The 18,607-nt window shown below is 48.8% G+C and overlaps 1 protein-coding gene across 1 annotated transcript in view; it reads left to right on the top strand.

Moving 5' to 3' along the window:
- The first annotated feature begins 328 nt into the window (after positions 1–328).
- The window catches only part of FHL1 (four and a half LIM domains 1), a 34,033-nt gene continuing 15,754 nt past the window's right edge, over positions 329–18,607 (top strand). The window contains exon 1 of the mRNA XM_052814126.1: positions 329–352. The gene's annotated coding sequence lies outside the window, so the exon portion shown is untranslated. The remainder of the gene's footprint in view (positions 353–18,607) is intronic.

Genomic DNA, 18,607 nt, shown 5'->3' on the forward strand with positions numbered 1-18,607 from the left:
TCCCCCCGTGGACCGTGCAGAGGCCCTGGGAGGAGCAGGCTGTTCCCCCCCCCTCCTCCAGCTGCTCCCCAGGCAGGAACGGTGCTATTGGCTGGACTAATTTTTTTTTTTGCAACGCGCCTCCCTGCTATAAGTGGCAAAGCAGCCGCTGTCCCACCAGCTGGACACCCCAGCCCGGCCGTGGTCCCTCCACAAGGCTGGAGGCACAGCCCTGGACCGAAGCGCTCCCGCATCCGTCCCGCTGCCGAGGTGCTGTGCACAGCCGCCCGCAGAGTTCAGTCCATCCCTTCCATCCCTTCCCTCCTCCAGGCAGCAGCCGCCTCGCAGCAGCTCCCAGGCTCTCCGGCAGCCAGTAAGCACATGCCTCCGTCTCTCCCTCTCGAGCATCATCTCGCTGAGCAGGGCAGGGAGCGTTTCGGCATCCCACGCTTCGCAGATCTTTGGATTTCAGGGCTTGTGCTGGGTCTTTTCTCTGCCTCGTGACTGCTCTGCTGGGGAAGGGTTTGTGAGAGCGGGGCTGGGGGAAAGTCTGTGGGTGTATAATGTACTTCTAAACCGCTCTTTTCTAGCAAGCAGTTTCTTCATGGATTACTGAGTTAACCTCAGAAACTGCCTCTGTTTTATGTGGTGTTTTGGGGCTGAGATTTATCTAAATTCTTGCTTCTGATTTCTCTTGCCTCCTCTTTTGCTGATACACGTATTCTCTCCTGGAAGGTGGTGGCTTTGCAAGTACAGGCAGCCACTTGGGTATAAATATAACTTTTCTCTTTGCTTCCCAGCCGAGTGGGTGTTTAGGAAGTGTTTGCAGTGGTACAGAGCTGTGTGAGAGCTGTCAGCTGTGTGTTTTCCTAGGCAGGTGATCAGATGTGCCTGTTTGAAGCTTTTAATGACAGCTGGGGAGGAAATAGCTAAAGCAGTGGCTGTTTCGTGGGCTCTCAGGTGATGTGATGCTCTCAGAAAGTGAGGACTGATACCTTCTGAATTGTGGGAGCAAGCTGGCAGTAACAGAATTGGGGAATATGGAAATGCAAGCTTTTGCCTGATAATTATAACATCTTCCTCTTTCTTTTTATATTATGGAATATCAGGTAGTTCCAGAGTTTCTGACAAGCCACACTTGCAGCTGTCCCCATGTGAATGCAAACACCTTTATCTTTACACAGATACTGTGTAAAGTATCTCTCTGGATTTGTGGAATCACTTGCATGAGTGAAACTATTTGCCCATGTGTTTGCAAGATGGGTGTTTCTGTCACTAATCTTTTCTTTAGCAACTAGGCAAAAGATAAGTTAATGCGTGTGACTCTGGTCCAGTTTGTATTGTGTAAGTAGAAGCTAGTCTGTAGTTTAGAAATGGATGTGGCTGCTTTTTAAATCACTGAACTCTAGCACATGAAAGGGGGAAAAAAAAGATTAAAACAATCCACCAATTAGTCTTTTACCTTGTTTTGAGAGGAAGAGTGTTTTTTAAAAACAACAACAAAAAAACTTCTGAAAGGAAACTGATTAAATTCTTAAGCCATGACGTACTAAGCAAATAGCTGATCAAGAAACCAAATAAGGCTTTAAAACTTAATCTTTCTTTTTTAATGATAAAAGCACCCACCTACTTCAGTGACAACACCCGCCTCTTTTCTTACCCCCCCACCCCAAGCATTTTTTTAATACAAACCAGTTCTTAATTTCTCCTTAAAGGGCTCAGTATATAAAAATTCATTCTTGACTAATACCTGCTAGAAAAATGTGTGTTAGGTGTTTCGGAGCTAACGCCACAAGTGCAAAAAACCCCCCAAGAGCTCAGTGCAAAAGGAAGTTAATTGCTCAGATTTTGGACTCTGGCTCTGAGGAACCAGTTCAGGGCTGGGGTTTTACAGCTGGTTTCTGACTTGCCCTGCTCTTGGGGAGTTTTGGCTGGGGGAGGTCTGTAGGATTGGGGTCTTGACATGTTTCTAACAGGAGAAGTTATTCCCTGCTGTGAACGATGGCTTGCCTCCATGTATGTTGGTATAATTCTCTGCCTGGATGTAAATAATGGCAGCTGTTCAAAAGGAGACAATGTTTAGGGTACTCAAACACTTGAAAATAAACACTTTCTAGCCTATCTTGGCTGGCCTTTATTTTGGAAGCAGCCTTTCCATCAGACTGTACCATGAATGGAAAATCTAGATGTATGGTATGAAGCAGCTGGTGGGAGCCCTGTCAGGTCCCTGTTCCGTCCACAAATAGGGGAATGATGCTGTAGGATGCGCTTTATCTCTGATCTAAGCCCATATCCTGTCAGTATGACTTGCAGACTATACCCATTGCACTAGGATATAACAAAAGCTTTAAGTAACTGCATTCCTTGCCCCCAAGAAGCAATTTACTTCCTTTTGTGTAATACCTATGTGAAAAGAGGGTAGTTCTGTGTTATAGGATGTCCCATGGCCCTTTCTGTGCTTTGTGCATGCTGGTGGAAACTTGTGCTCTTTTAGTGCAGTTTGGGTACCACAGCTGTCATCATCTTCCCATCTCCATCTCGGAAACATGTACTTGTCAGTACATACAGCTCCTAGCACTGGGTGGGAACTGGGACATGGCTGAAACTTCCAGTGCTTCAGTGGAGAAAACTAATGATGCGAGCCAGGACTAATATTGTCCCCTCAGCAGCAGCCTGTGTGAATGATGTCCTTTGAAGTTTATTCCCCCTCCAGGGGATGCCCTGGGGGGATTTAGGTGTCAATTCCTTAAAGAACCTTGGAAAATTCCTCTGATCTTTGCTGATGAGATGATCCGGTCCAGCCTATGTTTAGCGCCTTCCCTTTTCATGGTGCTACTTAGACCTGAAGTCCTAGTGGCATTAAATGCAGCAAGGTAAGCCTCACCACCAGCAATGTCCAAAGTTTGCTCAGGCTTTGGGTATGCTCCTAAATCAGAGCAGCTTCCTGGAGAGCAATAGGCAAGTTCTGCCTGGCTGGTGCCAGGCTTCCTCGGGGGTCACACGGAGATGCCGGTGTCACCAGCAGATGTGTGGAGGGCTAAGCCACGCAGCCGGTGCCTGCCTCTCACCCTCGTCGTCCCCAGTCATCATCACCTTGCCCTCTGCGTGTAGGAGTGCAAAGGTAGCAAAGCTGAGATTTCAGATGCGATTCTGTAACTTTAGCTATGTAGAATCACTTTTCCTTGAAAAGGTAATGGAAATAATGTCTATACAATAAGCATTCCCACAACTGACCTGTGATTTTATAATAAAAAAATGCATTGTAAGTCAAATTGACTTCAGCTTGATTAATTGGGATTTTTTTTTTTTTTTTTTTAATTTCTCTATTATGGAAGATGCAGACAGGGAGAGTAACAAAGCAGAAATGTCTGACATCAGTTGTTTCATGTCTGATTTTGGCAGAGGGAGTGTGGGAGGAAGAGAGACCTCATGTTTCACTTAGATACCCTGATTTGGAGAGGAGTTTTAAGCAGATGGCTCTTGAGACACTAGGACTCTAAAGTATTAAATGCTATTCAGACGAACTCATGCTTCCACTTCTGCAGCATGGTTTTTGGAAGGACTGTGCCATATATTCTGGCTTCAGTTCTTTTATCCCTGGGTCCAGCAAAAACTCTGTTTGCAGCCACTTGGCTGGGTGTCGGAGCAAAGGCACTGGGGCTTTCCTGGGGTTCAGAGACAGGATATAGCCCAGCATGTTTTGACTCCCTGATGTGCTTTGACTGGAGCTTTTTGTAGATGGGCAGCCCAGAGCCAGCTCTGGGGAATTCACCCCAGCTGGCTTCTGTGGGAATGAATCAGAGCTGAGAGGCTGAGGCTGGTCTGTGATGAGCATTTCTCCCTGCTAACCCTTCGCCTGTGTCTGAAGGGAGCCTGCAGGCTCGGCAAAAATACTGTGGAAACCTGGGCTCTGAAACAATGTGTAAATTGGTGGAATAAAATCCCTTGAAGGATTATGAGTTGCTCAGTGCAGGGAAGTAGTCCTGCAGTGTCTAGAGGTAGTCACAAATTTGGGCTAAAATGAGGTCTACATGCAGGGAGGGAGCCCATGGGTGGGTGCTGCTGAGCCCTGCAAAACAGGCAGGGAAAACAAAAAGAGGGGAAGGGTGGCAGGAGAACAGAGCCCTGTCCCAGCTTCTTACCCTTAGTCCCAGGGGATGCAGGTGCTGTGTGCATACCACATGCTCACCCTGCCCAGGCCCCTAGCCAAAAATCTCTTACCAGAGATCGACTCATTTTGCTGCTTGAAGTATTTCCTGCAAAGGCTTTGCTCTGTTCCAAGCTGGTATGTGGAAAGCCACAAAAAAGCCTTCTTGGCGAGGCAGCCTTCACCCTCCCTGCGTGTCCCTGCAGCATGTACTGAAGCAGGATTTGGCCCTTGATACTTTCAGAGTGATTCAGGAGTGTGTGGTGCCAAGAATGCTGCCAGAGCAAATTCCTGCTGTCGGAGCAAGAGAGCACGGTGTTGTCTAGGGGAGGGATAGACGGACAGATGGATGCTCTTGTCCTTCTCCAGCTTTTTCATCTCTCTGAAGAGAATGCAAGTAGGGTTTGCATCCTACAGTAGGACAAGGCTAAAATGACATTTAGGGCTTTGGAGGTATTTGAAAGCAGGGCAAGGATTGCATTATAGCCATGCTGGAATGGGGTAGACAGGGTCCTGAGGAAGCACTCCTTCAAAAAAGGCCAAATTAAAGAGTGCCCTGGAAAAGGTTGGAGAGGCAGGACAGGGTTCCCGACAGTGACGGAGCTGCAGCCCAGGGTGGAAGGACTGGTATTTTTCTGTGCGCCTGACTGGAAACTTTAAAGCAGAGTTACAATTTTGGTTTGGATGCAGAATTGCATTATTTTTGTAAATAGGAAATTCAAAACCTCTTGACTTCAGATTGGTGTTTTCAGAAGACCCACTCATTCCACAGATGTGCCTGATCTTTTTTTATTCCTTGAGGTGATCCTAGTGATTGATATAATTTGGGATGCATGTCTCTTCCTCCTGCTCGGCAGAGCTGGCTGTTTGGCAAGCGAGTAGGCAGTTAACAGCTGTTAACGGTGAGGGATTAAAAGTGGTGTGACATGACTGCATTTGTGGTCTCTTGGGATCAAATACAGAATACCAGTTGTCACCCAGACCTCTAATGAAGAAGAGAAAAAAATTATTCCTGCTGGGAACAAGCAGTGCAGGGTGGCTTTTTGGCTTCCTTGTTTCTAACATCTTTCCACCCCTAGAAAGAGGAAACCAGAGCAGAGTGGAAAAGAGGAGACTAAAATCTGCCTCACAGAAAGCTGCCTGACAGGTATAGCTTGAAGTTTAATAATTTGGACCAAAATGTTTCACAGCCAGTTTACTTGTTGAACTGCAGAGCTACAGTGAAATGAGTCTGTTCTGATATCTCTTCAGTGATGTAGATGGGGAGGAAGAACAGGAGAAACAGCTAAAAAAAAAAAAAAAAAAAAGCTTTCCCTCCTGGAAAATCCTCCCACTTGTCTTCAAGACATCAGAGACCTTCATGCTTTGTGATGCTTTGAGATAGGGGAAGCTTCAAATCAAATGACAGCTGGGTCCAGTGGTGTCTGTCTACTGAAATGATGGGTTTAAGAGACCGCTGTTAACATGCAATTGCATGTGCTAGATATGCTGAGGGACTCCTGTTGGGAGGCACGGTTGGTACAGAGATCTATAATCCATCTATTTTGCTTCAAGCTAGCTTTAACGCTGAAGCCGCTGCCCCAGTATGTGAAGGTTCTTGTGTTACACCAGTGTCTAAGTAGCAGAGGACTTAAAGCTTCTGGCAGAGCAAGAATTGCTCTCCACTGTTTTGCTTGGCCAGAGACAGTGCAAAATCCACTCAATCCTCCAAAACTCTGTCTTGTGAACCAGTGTGCTGGACGTGCCTTTCTTTGCTAAGAAAAATAGAAGTGGTTCATCACACTAAACCCATGGCTGGTCCAGCCCACAGTGGTTGCTGGTTGGCTTTCCTGCAGGGAATTGGCTCCCAGCTCTTCCCCAATGCCTTCATTTGGGAATATTCAGTTTTCTTGTGCTTCCGGTGGTCTCTGACCAAAGATCCCCTTAAGACTAACTATGAAACCACCCTAAATATAGCTCCCCCACTGCTGATAGGATGCTGGGGTGGGAGAAAATAATGTACTTTCTTTTAAAGAAATGCCCAAGTTGTGGGAACCATTCTGACTTGGCAGGCTACTTTCAAGGCATTTGCTATTTGTTTAATTTGGGACTGGCTGCCCCTGGCAGTTGTTACCATCAGCCGCCTTTCTTATCTGCTCTTTTCTATAATAAACATTGGAGCAAAGGTTTGGAATTAGTCACATCTGAGGCACTGCCTGCCTGCCTTTCCAGCTTCTGTCTTATAATCTCATCCCTGGAGTCTCAAGCCTTTTCCACTTTGTTCTATGCCTCTTGGTTTGCCCATCTTCTCATTGAACTGACATAGCAAAGAGTTCTTTAAAATACCCTGTAGGTGTGTCATCCCCAGGACTGCCAGCATCCCAGAAGACATGCTGCCCTGGGACAGCTGTGTGCTCTTGTGCTGCTGCTGGGTACTACAGAGATTTTTCTAGTGTGATTTACCTAATCCAGTGGATGGGCTGGATAAATTGTTCTGGCTGATGCCTGTTCAGATGAACAGCCTGCGGAGGCGGTGTTAAGATCCTGAAAGCATCCTGGGGGCCTGGCACCGTGTCCTGCTCTTTAGTACAGCATTAACCACAGGGCAGCTGGCGGTTTGAGGGAATGCAAATGCAGACAGCACCTCCAGAAGCACAGGGCTGTGTGGTCCTCATTTGGAAATCTGAGTAATTCCTACTGATTTGCTTCCACTTTAAAATTCCCTGGTGAGCTCTAAGCATTGTCTCGATCCGGTCTTGCTTCTGACATGACTGTAGAAAAGGCAGTAATGAGCAGTCCAGGGTGCAAGACTCACTCTCTCTCTGGTCTCATCTCCCTTTAAAAATACACAGAGCTATATGTTTCACTCAACACGTACAAATACTGTTTCCTATCTACCCCTGCTCTGCCGACTGAAAGCTGGTCACGCTTCCCTTCTGGGACAGCCTGCCACGTAAATGCCACTTGATGTATAACATATTTCAGTGCTGCCTCTGAAAATGGCCTGGGTGACAGCATCGGGGCAGGACAGGAGAGCAGCCCACATTCACCCCACAGCAGCAAAAAGGCACTTGGTGGGGACGCAAATCTGTTTAGTTCTGTCTGGATTTCCTTTGTTGGATGCGCGAGCATGTCATCCGCCTCTCGCTGTAATCTTCCCTTCTCTCTTATACCATTATCACCATAATGATTTTTAGCTGAAGGTGGAAACTTTGACTCTGGATCTGACTCTCTGGTGGGATGGGTTTCTTGCAGTGGGTAGGGGACTCAACCTGCCTGTTTTCATTTCAGAAGGCTGGACTGGAGGCTTAGCCATGGATTACATATCTTGACCAACACTTCAGCTTGCTGGATTGAGCTGGTCAGGGTAGATTTTCTCTTTCTTGCAAAAACACATTCAGCAAAAAAAAACCCCAAACCCTTTGTTAAACATAAGAGGTGATTTGGACAACTTCTGAGCTGTATCTTGGCTCAAGTCTAGGTGTGACAGAAAAACAGACACTGCTGATCTCTTCCAAGCACTCTACATTGCAGATCAGAGCAGGCAAATACCCTGGGGTTAGTCCTGCTTCTGAGTGCCCTTCGTGGTGATGCATGTGATGATGAATGGGAGGAAATTCCTGCCCAAGAACATAAACAAGCAGGAAGACCTATAAGTGGCCATGTCCTCATAGTCCTGACATGTGGAATGAAGCTGATGATGGCTGGTGTTAGTGGGTATGCTAGCGTCAGACCCTCCCGATACATGTTTCAGGGAAAGATTGTTTGATTTCTGGCTGGAGAGGATGGCGAACAGCATCTCCCCGGTTACTCTGATGTGCTAGAGGAGGCTAACACCCATGTGGTGTCTGGGGTGGCAGGAGGCTGCCATGCAGGGGTACCCGTGGCGTGCGTAAGCGAAGGCTGTGCCTCACACCTCCTTTTTGCAGTTTCATGTCGCTGGAGTCAGGCCCGAAGTCAGCTTTCCCTCTGACCTCCGGTGCTAACGCAGCCCATCTCCATAGCAATGGCCGTACATACCGTCCTCTCCACGCTCGTACCCCAGGCCGTGTTGGTGCTATAATGTGATGGAGCTTTCTGTGTACTTCGCTAGACACTGAAACAAACAACTAATAAATCTGTTATAAACCAATGAGTAATTTGTTTTGGTTACCAGGGAGATTGCCAAGTGCAAATTCAACCTGAAATAGCGATGAGCTCATCCTCTGAGCAGCGTCGGTGCTCGAGCTGGAGCAGCCGGATGGAAAGGGAGCCAGCGCCAGTAACGCTGTCTGCTCCACTGACATTTGGATGCTGTGCGAGCTGTTTTGCCAGAGAGTTTTTGCCCTGTAAATGTGATCGTGCAGGGGATGGTGCATGAGGCTGGTTGCTGAGCCTGGGCTTTTACAATTCCTGGAAACCTGGCGATGACATTCCTGGTGGGACCGTGGGCTGGAGAGCCCTCGGGATGGGTTAAGGTGCTGCAGAGGTGGCCTCCTCTGCCATCTCCTGTATCTTGGAAACCTCTCCCTGTGCAAGAATTGTGGGGAAAACGGAGACGCTTGACTTGTAGATAAGGGCTAGTTTTAAACAGCTAGTTAGACAGGCGTGTCTGACGGGCAGAGCCTCTCCCCTGCTGCTGCTCCCAGGGCTGGAGCAAGGACTTGGAAAACCCTCGCCCTCTTCTGCAACATACCTGGGGCAGGAGCTTGAAAATTTGGGCTCTGCCGTTATTTCACCCGGAAAAGTCCCCGGTTTACGTAGATCAGGACTTGACTTTTGAAGGGCTGATGCTAGTGGCAGGGTTTGGCAGCTTTCTGTGTCTGCCTGTCCCTGCAGTTCTTCCCAGGAATAAGCCCACAGGCGACACTAGGTGTCAGGAGGACCTGCGCTTGGACAGCCACTGGGGTCACCTCTGCCCGGGGCACAGCGGGCAGTGTGGGAACAGCTGCTGCAAGCAGAGAGATGGTTTTCTTGCTCTGCTGCAGAGCCGAGACCTGGGTGATGGAGGTTGGGGTTGGAGGGGACTCTCGCAGGGCTGCTGGCCGTGCCAGTCGGAAAGGCGGGACAAGGTGGCTGTGCTGCACTTGGTCTCTTTGACAGCCAAGCCAGAAGGGGTCCAGGCAGGGCTCCGATAGCATCCTGCACCTTTCTCTGCTAAGGCGGAGATGTTTCCAGGTGTACTTGCATTCAATGAATTCATATTTTCTGAATAAATTCAATTTTTAACTAAAAAAGTCTGTCTGTAGGAGGAAGTACTGCCTGTCCCTCTGCACTAGGATGCTGCAGGGGAGAGGCTGACAAAGGTGTGGCACTGGTCTCTGCTGCTCCCTTTTCTTGGTTTTTGCTCCCCATTGCTGAGTTATCAAATGCATGAAATAATGTAGAAATACAACAGCATATCGCCTGACAGCTGTCTTGATGGAGCAATGCATAAGCCACTTACCAGAGGCCCACTGATGGATTTCACCAAATCTTTTGAGACACAGTTACCAGTGACGGAAAACAGATAACAATTATCAGCAGCATGAATGCAGACAAAAGCTGAGCCCTAATGTAATCCATGAACCTAGTCACATGGTGCAAAAACACAACCTTTTTTTTAGGATTAACCTCATGGCTTTCTGGAGCAAGGGATGAAGGTTGCATCTATAAAAAAGGCACTGGTTTCAGCAGGGGTATTTTTGTATTTTGGAAGTCTTTCGTTATAATTTTACACGCATGAAGTGATCTGTCTCTGTGTTCTTGCAAGTCCCTTCCAGGCCTGTGGGTGGATTTCTTCCAGCTCTTTTCTGGAGCCATGTGGGAAATGCTTTGGTGACATGAACAAGTCCCTCAGCATCACGGGCAGCTCTGTCACAGCCACCAGTGCATTCAGCCATCAGCTCTAGGGAAGGGCTTCATGAAACTCTAATACTTGGAGTGGGTTGGCTTTTGAAAGAAGGCGATTTTAGTGTGAGGAGTTATAACTAAGGGAGATTTGGGTGAACTGTTTGCATGTGGTGTTTGATAGTCCTTTATGTCGCCTTTTTATTGTGGGGCTGAGCAGTGGGCGTTAGCGTTCGGGAGTGGGACAGGCATCCCTGCAGGCCTGCACTCTCTCTCTTCCCCATGTCCTCCCCCCGCAGCATGTCCCCACCCCAGTGTTTCACCTACTTGGTATCAAGGCATGTTTGCTTTTTGGCTGTCTCTGGGCAACTAAAACCACTGCTGTACTTTGCATATCCTGGACTTGGCCAGGACCAAGTCTAACCTTGCTCAACACTGGCATAAAGCAGGCAAGGCTTGCTGCTGAGCTTATTCTAGCACAGCTGAGAAGACAATTTGGCTCAAGAGGTGTAGCTTTATCAAAGGGACAGTAGTCCTTGCTGTTGCAGGAAAAGTCCTCGATGATTTGGAAGCCTCACCCTTTCCCCATTGTCCTGCAGCATTCCCAGCGGGACATGGGTTCTTGTGGGCTCTCATGCTATGTGGCTGCACAAGCTGGTTTTATAAGCAAGCAAGCCACTGTTTCACATCTGCTTTAGCTTTTTGACAGTTTTCTCTGGCACTTGTGTGCAATTAGTGCTGCTTTTTTGTCACATGGAGCTGATCCTCTAATAGTTTGATTTGGGCAGTAGTTTGACAGCTAGCAGCAATTGTATTGAGAAGGGTTGTTTCTCTTTGCAGACTGTGTTACTAGTCGTCCCTGAATTTATTGTCTCATTGCTGCTTGAAAAAGAAAACAAAATCATTTTTTGTGCTTGGATCCAGCCACAGAGCAGAGGATTGCTTAATCAAACACATAAGTGGTTGTACCAACTCCAGTTGGTTTATTTCTATGTTTAAAATCAAGCACTCTTCTAAGTATCTTATTTTTCTTATTCTAAGGTTTGTGTTTAATAAATGCAACAGCCCATAGACTTTGCCCATTGCTCCAGGAGTGAGCACTGGTAGAAATGCTGTAACGTGCAGTAGTGCTATGAGACCCTCAGTGGGAGCATGGGAGAGGAGAGGGGCCCTTCCCTTGCCTCCGAGCACCCTGGCCCATCCCTGTGGACGTGGAGGATGAAGCTATTTGCTGTTTCAGCAAATGGGAAGCAAATTAAATTTAGCAGCTTAAATAACCTTGCCTCTCCATACTGCTTTGGGCTGAACTGTCTCTTGCCAACTATTAGTCTACTGATCTTAATATTTCCAAAGACACAAAACCAACTGAAATTTTGCTCAGTTACTCAAAAACTAGAATGGGAGGGCACTGGGGGAGGAGAATTCCCCTGACCCCCACCTCTGAAACAGCCTCCATCCTGCAGACAAGGACACTCAGCTGGGATGCCACAAACCAGGGCTGGGCACCTGCCCATGGACTGAGAGCCTTTCTGGGCTGGGTATCTCTGGTTTTGGCTGAAATTGAATCTTAACTCTGATGAAAGATTTAAAGATATTTGTTCCCCTTTTTATTTAAAAAAAAAAAAAAGCGAATCAATGTTTTCTAACTGACCCCATGGAGAATGCTTTTTAGTGTAGACCTTGCCCAGCTCTGATCTGACATGATTTCCAGGGAGACCTGGGATCCTTATCACTTTATGGAAAATGAGATTTACATTCCTGTATTACACCGGCACTTTGAAAATATTATCCCTGACTCCAGAGAAATGGCTCATACATTTTAATGCCATTATTAGAAATTGAATTGACAACTCTTATCCTCAGTGGAAATTGCTGTGCAGCTCAGGGGGAAAAATATGCAGAAAGGACTGGTGGAGACTTTAGAGAGCTCTTGTCACCCTGAGATGTTTGTGCTTTTGGTGCAGTGTTTCTGCTGAATGAAAAGAGCAAGGTTTGATATACACCAGAGAAAGGGGAAAGCACAACTGCATGGGCCAGCGGCATGGGGTGAGACAGCAGTGGGGCTCAAAGCATCAAAACAGCTTCTGGCCTGAAAGGCAGAGCGCACCCAGGCCTTGAGTGGTGGTGGGGAAATGTGGGCTGTTCTGGGCTTGTGTGTCCCAGGGTGTTGTGGAGATGTGGCACGCAGGTGCTTTATTTGCGGTCCTAGTAAGCATAGAGAAACTGAGCTGGATGGGTGCTGGCTTAAACTGGCATATGAGTGAGATGCTGTTGAGTGCTCAGATTGGTGAAGGGTGCCCTGGGAGGAGCAGCAGCAAGGAACTGCAACAACAAAAAAACCCCCAACAAACAAACAACAAATCAGGTTGCTTTTAAAATAAATTCTTTTTTTGTGGTAAATGAACTTGCAAGAACCAGCCGATCTCTGCTCCTCTCGGTGCACACAGCCTCTGAGGAAGACTTCACATTTTGCTGCAGTGCATCGAGGCTCTGGAGTTGCTGAGCTGGGAGTCTCTTGCTCCCGAGTGTGGAGGGAGTAAGAGGGACACGGCTGGCAAAATACTCCTTTATCAGGGCTCTGGGCTCTTCTGGAAGTCTGGCTGACTTCTCTGGTTTTGCCGGAGTCCTTAGCCTCTTGGAGGTCAGTTTGGGAAAGAACAGCCAAGGCAAGTTCAGTAGGATCAGTGTGAGCGGTCTCCTAGTCTGGCAAGGGCTCCAACTTCCCTGCAAAAGGAGAGAAGCAAAGAGCCTGGCTGAGCAGCGTGATGTGTGGTCGTTAAATGAACAGGGCTTTAACGGGAGGCTTGATGGGCTGATTTGCGGAATATTAACATGAATAGTGGCTGAAGTGAACTCTGGCCTCAAACTAAGCCTGGGCAAAGGGGAAAGTTAAGTAGCATCTGTTTCGGCAGAGGAAATGCATGTTTACGCAGGACCAGAGCAAGGTGTCTTAGAAGGCTGTACCACGGCTCCATCTAACAAGTGAGCGAGTGCTTGTGGGCCTCCTCACCCCCTCCAGTGGGTGTCTTCTCCTTGGCTTGTCCTGGAGCACATACCCTGGCACGGCCAGCGAATGCCCATGTGATGCGGTGCCAAAAAAGCAGTTGTGAATTTGAAGACACTCCAAGGTGAAGGGTTTTCACTTCTCCTGCCCTTGTTGTTGTTGGTGCAACGTGGTCCAGCCTGGCTGAGCCTTCGTTGTAAGTGTTAGGGTGTGAGGAAATTAATGCCCTCTTCCATTTTAAAATGCGCTCATCTGAAGCTGGAAGTTAAATCAAACCCTCCCAAAGCAGAGGTTTCTGAGAATAACTTTTATGACTAATCCAACCCCATAGGCCTCACTGGAGGAGACTTTGCAGCTTTGTTTTTCCTTGTAAAGAATGCCCAGCATATGTCCTGACAATTAGTCAGAGTGCCCAAAAATACCCGTCAGCCCTGCAAGCTGATCTCCTTCGGCTCTTGGAGCCGAGACAGACGCAGGGTTATGCTCTGTGGGGCTTTGGGAAAGGTTATTTTTAAAATGGCCACATAACAAGGGTCATTTGGTCCTTTCAGCCACCAGCACTGTCTAACAACTGAAGGTGTAGATAGCCAAATGCTAATCTTGCTCGAGGCGACTGTCCCGTACCCAGGGTAAGGGGCTGGTTGTCCTGCTAAACCCATACGCCAGGGCTGGCTCCTGTCAGCTTAAATCAGTGCTCAGGGCATGGCCCTGGGGCCTGTGCCAAGTTCAGGCAGTGCTTTGATGGTGCGCTGGATGCCAGGGAGTCTTCCCAACCGGCATGCCAATGCTCGGAAGGGCATGTCCTTCTCATTGAAGCGGTGGCCTGTCTTCACCCTTAGCCAGGCAGCGTGTTTCTGCCCAGCCCTCTTCCAAGAAGCTTTTGCTTTACCCGTCTCTGACTACCTGAGCTAAAGTTTTCTATCCTCAGTGTCTCCCACGTGCTGAATTTCTGGAGGATGTTTTGCCAGAATCACAGTCCATCCACAAACAGCCCTTTCTCCTCCTCCCCTGAAAATAAAGCTCTTTAAGAGGAAACACCAAGGCTCCTTGGTCTTGCAGAGCACCGCTTGTGTGGGGTTTTGACTTCGTCCACTGTGCTGTGGGGGCAGAGGAAGGAGGTCTTAGAACCATCTGCCCAGCAGCTTCCCAGGAACATGATGTTTTGCTAGAAAACATCACACCGAAAGCATTCCCAGCCTTCAGAGGAAGAGCTCGGGCATAGCCTGCAGTGCTCACCTTGCAAGTCTTTCTTGCTGCCAGGTCCTCTTGAAGGAACCCAGGAGGGTGGCGGGGCTACTGGAAACCCATGTGGGGGATGCTGGAGAGCATGTGTGTTGTAGCTGATGTCTAGGTAGCTGCTAATTTCTGACCTGTAGTGGGTAGATTTCCAGGGAAGGTGAACGACCCAGCTTTCAAGCAGTGATACAAACTAATAGTTGAACTTCCTTCCGTGCTCTCCACAGTGAGCTGTTTAACTTCACTGGGGGAGAGCATCGCTCAGCCAGCTGCCTGTGAGAAGTAATTGAAAGCAATTAGGAGTGCAGAGAACATAATGGAGGTTGTGAAATATTATTTCAGTGATGGCTTTCTAACAACTTGGTGAAGCCCTGACATGAGCATTTATTGTGTGGGTATGGTAGGATTATATTGCTGTGAATGTTCATCAGACCTCATCTTTCCTGGAAAAGACTGCCGTGCTGCCTGGCTGGGATCAGTGTGGTATTTATTTGACAGCAACTTAAGTTACTTTTCTCAGCTCTGAAGCCAGGGATAAGCCATGGGGGAAAAGCTGTGACTGGCAAACCTTTGCCTCCTGTTTGACTCGCTGGTCATTCCTCCTCCATGTGACTCCACCTAAACTTGCACAAAGACAGACCCCTGCATTTGGCCAAGATTACCCTAAGGAGCTCCGCTGTCCTAAGCATGAAGCTATGGGGTAATAACTTGGGGAATAACTGAGTTGTGGTGCATCTTGCTTGGCCCCAGGGAGGGTTCCTCCGAGGACCGCATCAGCCCTGGTGAAAATGCTGTTGGTAACCGAGAGGCGTCATGGCCCTGCCACCGCTGAGGGCACAACGCTGCGTAGCTGCAGCCAAAGCTCTGAGCGTTGCGGTGAGCAGAAACCCCAGAGCTCCTCATGGGAGCTTTGAACGCAGGGGTCTGGCCAGCGTGGGTGAGAGCGTGGCACTGCTGGGGCCACGAGATGCTAACCTGGAGACCTTCCCCACCGCTCCTGTGTGACTGGACACACAGGCTGCTTCCCCCGTGCCTGCTGGGCTCATCTTCCCTGGTAAATGCTGGATGCCTTATTCCTATACCCTCGGTGGGTGCTTTTGTGGTTAATGAACTTGCAAGAACCAGCTGATTTCTACTCGTCTCGGGGCAGATGACCTATGAGGAGGACATCACATTTGGCTGTAGCCCATTGAAGCTGCTTTGCTCCAGCTGGGCACTGCTGGGTGCATCTGTGCACAACGCAGCTATAAGGCTGCTGGGAAGGAAGAGGTGAATGTTATGTTTGAGGCTTTTTAGCCCAGTTATGGGCTTAATGCTCTTACAAGGCATCCGAATCAGACCAGTCTTGGCACTAAATGTGGATCTTTCTCCCAAGAGGAGCAAAGGAAGGAAGACTTTGTGCCCCCTTAGGGTTGGCTGATGTCCAGGCACGTTCAGACCTGTTGTTTTCACCTTGCAGTTCATGCTAGGTGGTTGCGGGCAGCCTGCTGAGCCTCCCAGCCACTCGCAGCTCCCCTCTGCAGACTGATTAGAGGCAGAAGGACATGGAAGACACAGCTGGAAAGAGAAACATGGCCTGGGTTTAACCTAGTGGATTTAAGACTAATACGTTTGTCTAAGAGATTTTAAAAAAACAGCTTCAGCTTTTTGGGACTGTCCCTTTTTGAGCTTGTACTGAAGGTCTAAATCTAACTGTAGGACCACAGCAGGCACTCAGCATCCTTGCTGGTGGAAGATAGTCTTGACATCTTATCTGTAATACAGCAAAGAGCCACAGGGAGGAGAGAGCAGGGATAGGAAGAAATGGACTTTCTCGTGCAGTTGATTCAAAGCCAACCCTTTGCAGCACCTAATACTGCTGCAGCCTCTTCGCCCCCCCAGTCCTCCCTGGAGCCTGTATGCCCTGGGGCTGCTGCCATGGTTCTGTATGGTGCCTGCGCCCCACCACGCTGCAGCTTCTTTTCTCCAACCCTGACATAGCCAGGAGGGGGGACAGGAGCTGAACAAAGCTTTGGGTCTACAAAGCAGCTCTTGATTTATGTGCAGACACTCTCCCCAGGCCTTGGTGTCACTTGGCTTTCAGCAGCAGCCAGAGGTCTGCCATGTCAGCAACAGGTGATGGGAAGAAGTGCCAGTCAGAAGCGTGTGTGGAGGGGAGCTGCAGAGCAGATGGTAGCAGGGAAATAAATTTGGAGCTGCCATCGGAATAGTCCTGGAAACAGTCCAGCCTGTGGATGGAGGCAGATGGGAAAAACCCAGTTTATATCTCTTCCCAGTTTTGCTATTTTTCAGATGCCCTTATTTCCAGTGCTGTTATCTCTTGACCATTCTTTCCTGTCTGTTACTACACCCTCATCCTTATTTTTTTTCTCTTTTCTATCCTGCCTTCTTTTCCCCCTTTTGTTTCTACTTACACTACATCTGAGTTCATGAAGGGTTACCCAGTCTGTGTCTGCTTCCTTATAAATCTATTCCCAATTCCTCTATCCCAACCTCCACAGCTGATCCTAAAAGATTCCCTTGGCACTGAAAGGCTCAGCACACAGATTTGACCCAGCTGTGGGCTGGAGTTCAGCATGGAAGAAAGGAAAACACCCTGTGTGCCTTTGCCCGCTTCCTTCTCTACTGTCCCCTCTGAGCTGGTTGCCTGAGGGCATGGGGCTTGCCTGATGGCTGGTATGTTCATCCCTTCTGTCTGCAGTGATGTCCTTGCTGGTTTTGCTCTGGATGCGGGTGCATCCCGTGTGAACCAGGGTGTGTCTGTCACGCGTTCGCATGAATGCCTGCAGGATGCTTCAGGGGTGCGGAAGCGCATCCTTGTATGCAGAACGGGGGAGCTGAGCCAGGTTTGAGTCTTCTGAAGGATTTTTGTGACACTTCAAAGAGAAACTGTCCAGTTTTGAACTGAACTGGCTGTTTGAAAGGACTAGGTGGTCCTTGGTTCAGGTGTGATTGTGGGTGGCACGCAGGGTCCCCGGCTGGGCAGGGAGCAGGGGCCGTTCCCTGGCAGCCCTCTCCAGCTGGTCTGCAAACACTGCTCTGCAGTGCCTTTCACCAGTCCGGAGCCAGTGCTGGGAGCAGGAAGCACACAGGATACTGAGTGCTTGGAGAGCTGGATCAGCCCCAGCTGTCAGTCCTGGATCCCAAACCTGCTCGGCGTTTCTGTGGCAGTGGGGCTGCTGCCTCCTCCATCCCACTGATGGACCGGCCGCAAGTGCAAAGGTGGGCTTTTTCTTGGAGAGAGCTGCATTTGTGTCCTCTTAAGCCCAACTCCTTTATTGGTTGGCTTCCTGCAAACTCTGTCTTTATATTAAAAAAAAGAAAAGTTTTAAAAAAATGATTTTGTTTAGTGTCTGCCTCACGAGAGCCAAGGGAAGTTTCACTGGGGTCTGCAATAGGCTGGGCAGAAGGTGTGCTCTCTGCTGTGGGAGAACACACATTGCGTGCAACCTAAGATAGATTTAAAATTAAAAAAACCCTGAATCTGCTGTGCTGTTACTTGAAAAGAAGGAAGTGTTTCTGCAAATGGTGGACGGGAGCAACCTGGCTGCGGAGTGCTAACCCCCATGCTGCCTGCCGCAGCCCTGGCCGATGGGACCGTGCTGGTCCTGTGCTAGAACAGCAGCAGCCTCCAGCTGGAGTGAGAGCATGGAGTTAGTCCAGCACCTGCCTGCACCACAGGAAGGATAGGGAGGAATATGGGGCTCACGTTTTATGGGGAGCCCAGTGAATGGCTAGTGTGCTTTTCTATGCAGCTTTACTGTGCATTGCTAAGCAGTGTGTATGGAAGCAGAAGGTACAGCGTTACCCTAAGAGATGGACAGGTGCTTCCCTCCTGCTCGTATTTACTGCTGCCTGCTTCTTTCTTTGATGATGGTGACTAACAGTTCATCAATGCCTGGGTTTACTGGCTCTATTTAGGACTTTCTGCCCCTTGAGTGACAGCAGGATGTGTGAGCAAGCTGAGACTCCTAGACCTTTTCTGGCAGGATTGTTAGGGCAAGAAAATACTCTGGAAACCACAATGTGAATCATTTGTCTATCCAAGTGGATGACACTATGCCCCAGCCATGCTGCTTTGCAGTCAGACCTGTGCGGTGGGATCAGCATGTCCAGACCAGCTCCCTGGAGTCCTGAAAACCTACAGGACAGGTTTAGTGTTAAAAACATGAAAACCCAAGCCTGCATGCCCTTGCCGTGCACTCATCGACATGTTTGTAGCACACTGTCCTCTGGGATCCGCGGGTGCATGGTGCCTGGCTAGCAGAAAAGGGTGCAGATAGGGCTGGCACACCTCCGTTCTGGGGCACCCTCTCTTTCCTGGAGGTTTCTGCTCCCTGCCATGTTTCACAGGGCAACAACGTTCCTCCTTGGCACTTGTGCTATACCTTGCCAAAACAGCCTGTTTAATCACCTAGGATTGTGGGGACAAAGAGGGGCTTGGGGAGGAGATG

This window comes from Harpia harpyja, chromosome 18 (genome assembly GCF_026419915.1).
Source record: "Harpia harpyja isolate bHarHar1 chromosome 18, bHarHar1 primary haplotype, whole genome shotgun sequence".
Lineage (NCBI taxonomy): Eukaryota > Metazoa > Chordata > Aves > Accipitriformes > Accipitridae > Harpia > Harpia harpyja.